Source organism: Octopus bimaculoides, chromosome 8 (genome assembly GCF_001194135.2).
Source record: "Octopus bimaculoides isolate UCB-OBI-ISO-001 chromosome 8, ASM119413v2, whole genome shotgun sequence".
In the NCBI taxonomy this organism is placed as follows: Eukaryota; Metazoa; Mollusca; class Cephalopoda; order Octopoda; family Octopodidae; genus Octopus; species Octopus bimaculoides.
In genome coordinates, this window is record NC_068988.1 from 1,671,145 (window position 1) to 1,675,093 (window position 3,949).

A 3,949-nucleotide genomic window follows, 5' to 3' on the forward strand; every position below is an offset into this window, starting at 1 on the left:
AGCGATATTTCTTCGGGCTCTTTACGTTCTGAGTTCAAATCTCGCCAAACTAAACTACCTTTCACATACCTAGACTCATTAAACTAAATTATCAATCTAAGCACTGGCTTCACCTTACCCCTCCTCCTCTCAAAATTGCTGCCACCTGTCCAGATTAGAAACCATTATTATTTCTTCCAATATTATGGCGGCAAGCTTGCAGAATCGTTAGCTCGCCGGACAAAATGCTTAGCGGTATTTCGTCCGTTTTCACGTTCTGAGTTCAAATTCCGCCCATGTCGACTTTACCTTTCATCCTTTCGGGGTCGATAAATTAAGTACCAGTTGTGTACTGGGTCGATCTAGCCGACTGACTCCCTCTCCCAAAATTTCAGGCCTTGTGCCTATTGTAAAAAGGATTATTATTATAGTTATATTTCTAAACAGTCATTTTTTTCTTGCTAAATAAACACACGCACTGTATATTCGTTCTTCACTCGTTTATTACTGTTCTTATTTTATCTTATGCCCATTGTCTGGAAATCTTTCATCACACGCCTGTGACCTCTTCAGTGTCTCATCCATCCCACATGTCTCCTCCTGTTCTGTTTATTCCATTCTGTCTTTCTATGGTGCGTATCCTTATCTGCGCATGTGTTAGCGTAAAGAAATAAAAAGGAAAAAAAAAAAAAGAGAGAGGAAAAAATGACCATCCCGAAATATAATCCTTTCTTTTATAGGCACAAGGCCTGAAATTTTGGGGAGGAGACTAGTCGATTCCACCGACCCCAATTTTTCACTGGTACTTAATTTATCGACCCCGAAAGGATGAAAGGCAAAGTCGACCTGGGCGGAATTCATCCCCAAATATAACAATATCTGTTTCAGCACACAATTTCACATCAAGAATTTTACAAAACAAATTCATAAATGTAATTATTATTATTTTCCACTTATGTATTTGCAGTTAAAATATCCTTTACAAACAAAAGAACGGATTAAAAACAGAAAAGTTCAAAGAAGGCAACCCAAATAATATTAACCGTTTTTTGTCGAGACCAATCTGGAAATGTCGCAATCCAAAGAATTTTTAATTTCTATTTATTGTAGCTGAACGAAGGGGCTGTGTCCATGAACTTCGCAAGTTTTCGTAAGCCAACGAGAACGATGCTGTTAATGTTCCCCTTGAATCTTTGAAAGTTAACAACTCCGGGAAACGAATGAGTAGGAGAGGAATTCCAGGGGTCTGTTGTTCTGAGAAGGAAGGGTTGAGGGTAGTGATTAGAGCAGGATCTGAGGGTGGATTGGACATTACGTGAGGGATAGGAAGAGGAGCAGCGAATGGGATGGGAATACCCGAGTGGAGGTAGTGTTAACCCATTCAAATTTAAGGGGCAGAGGCTATCATAGACGGAGAGACGATACAGTACTACAACATGTAGACAAGAAGCTGGAGGTATGCCTGTCGATGATGGAGTATTAATCAATCGAGTGTCCTTTTCTGTGGTTTAAGATGTGTTTCTAGCAGAAGGAACACCGGCCCAGATGTGAGGGCAATGCTCCTTTGGAGACGTCACTTAAGATTTGTAGAATGTCGTTAATTGCTGGGCAAGAAGTATTTTCAGGTTCAGAAGGGATTCTCACCATACTGTGGCTGTAGCGTTTCTTCATCTACAGTCGTAGGGGCGAATTGTAAAATGACCAGCCATAGTTTAGGACTAGTTAACAAAGAGATGGTGGTTCCAGCAGAGAAATTATGTCTTAGTTGTCAACAACCGTAGAATTTCCATGCATTAGCACAATTCAGCACAAAAACAGAAATTTCGAGCACAATAACATGTAGAGAAGAAAGAAAAGAGATGAACGAGAACATGAAGGAAAACAGTTCTTGCTGGATATTGGTATTTCAAAAAGAAAAAAAAACAAAACCTAAACAGAAGCTGAATTATCTGATCCAGTAGGTCAGGACGATAACTGTTTCAGTTGATCCGATTAACGGAACGTGCAATTGGCTGAGTACTCCACAGACACACGTACCCTTAATGTAATTCTCAGAGAGATTCTGCAGGACTCAGAATGTGACAAGGCTGGCTCTTTTGGATTACAGGTACAACTCATTTTTGGCAGCTGAGTGGACCTGAGGAACGTGAAAATAAAGTATCTTGCTCAGGGACATAACGCATCGCCAGTAATTGAACTCATGACCTTACGATCGTGAGCCGACCACCCTAACCACTAAGCCACGCGCCTTCCCGGGTTACTGTATTATAACAGTCACCTTTCTCTCTCCTCCTCCGTTACCCCAAAAAGCAAATTGTTTTGAAACCCAGCATCTGCCTGCCAATACTCTGCATTTCCTTTAACCAAAGGTTGACCAGAATCGACAATGTGAAATTATTTACACCAAATCTGAACGGTATGAAACTGCCTTGCAGCATGACATAAAACTTAATCTGAGGCTGAAGACTAGAGACCAGGAAACGGGAGCAACCAAATAGATACCCTCCTTCAGATTCATACTCCTGTCATCCATTTACGTTCCCATAATGCAAGCCACTGGCCACCCTGAGTCATTTCCTTCAACTAACTTCCGTTTAAATTATCCAAGTTACGTCGGTCATGAATGTATCCAAGTCCTTTTTGTATCAGTCTTAGTCCCTTGGCTACTGGAGATGTGGTTGCGCAATTGTCGTGATAATGGCGGGTATTGAGCCAGAGACACGTGTCCATGACTGTCCTCTTATCTCCAGACAATAAGCCTGTCTCCTTTTCCTAAATGGCATGTCAGCTTTGGAGAATACTTGATTCTTGAGATTATCTCCCCTTCTCATATAGAGCTAATTTCAATTACAATTTGGTAAGTATGATACATCTTCACGAGACGGAGATAATTTTGATAAATGAAAGATTTGTATTGTACGGTATTCGATATACCTGTATTTGTCTATGTTCATCAAATACATGCCACTGGCCTCTTTGAGTCGTTTCCCTTCTTTAAAGTATGGTATTACAGAGGCGCGAGATGTTACTGTTATTTCTGAAGGAGGCAACGTTGGAATGCCCATAAAAGAATCGCAGGATCTGCACCGTCAATTTGATATTTTGTTGGCCAAATCGAAATACGTTGATTAAAGTCTGAAAACAGAAAATTTCACTTTGACTGGAAAAAGAGAAAGAAAGCGAAATATTTATTTATTTATTTATTTTAATGAAAACCAGTCATGTGATGAGAGCGAGACAAAGGATTCCAAGAGAATCACAGTCATTATTTTGGACATCTGTTTCTGTCATTGTCGATTCCGTCATTGTTGGTCTAACCGAAATTTCAAGCTGCAAACAACATTCCTGGTGTTTCCATTCCTCTGGTGATACGTGTCTATATCGAGAAATCTTTTAAGCACAGAATTCCTGTCATTTGCAGACATTTACAATATTGATGTTAATGGCAAAAAAAAAAAAGAAGAAAGAAAGAAAGAAACGAAAGCAAAAAAACAACTTTTAAACTAATTAATCGAAACGAAAAGTATGGTAGACCGTGGCTACTTTAGGGGTCTCTGACTGAAGCCCATGGATTTATCCGTCAAAATGTCCAAATTCACTGGGAATCACCGTTCTGAACGCAGGAGCTTCGTCGCTTCGGATTTTCCCCTCGATGCCTGCAACAGTAGTTTCTGTAGAATGTTTATTTTAGTGAGCTTAAAAATGATAAGAAAGAAAAAAACAAAACAAAAACAAAACAAAAAAAAAACTATCTCGGAACAAACATGTCACATGATCTCTTTTGTGGTGGGCTTAGCTTGGCCCAGCGTTGAATCGACCGAAATATTGATTTTCAGACACACCATTAAAAACTTTATATGCGAAAAAAGGAGATATATAAAGCACTTTTGGAAAAGTGAAGACCGTTGCTGGTCATTCTGTGATCTTTGGTTATAAATAATAATAATAATTACGACGGTTTTGGTCTTAA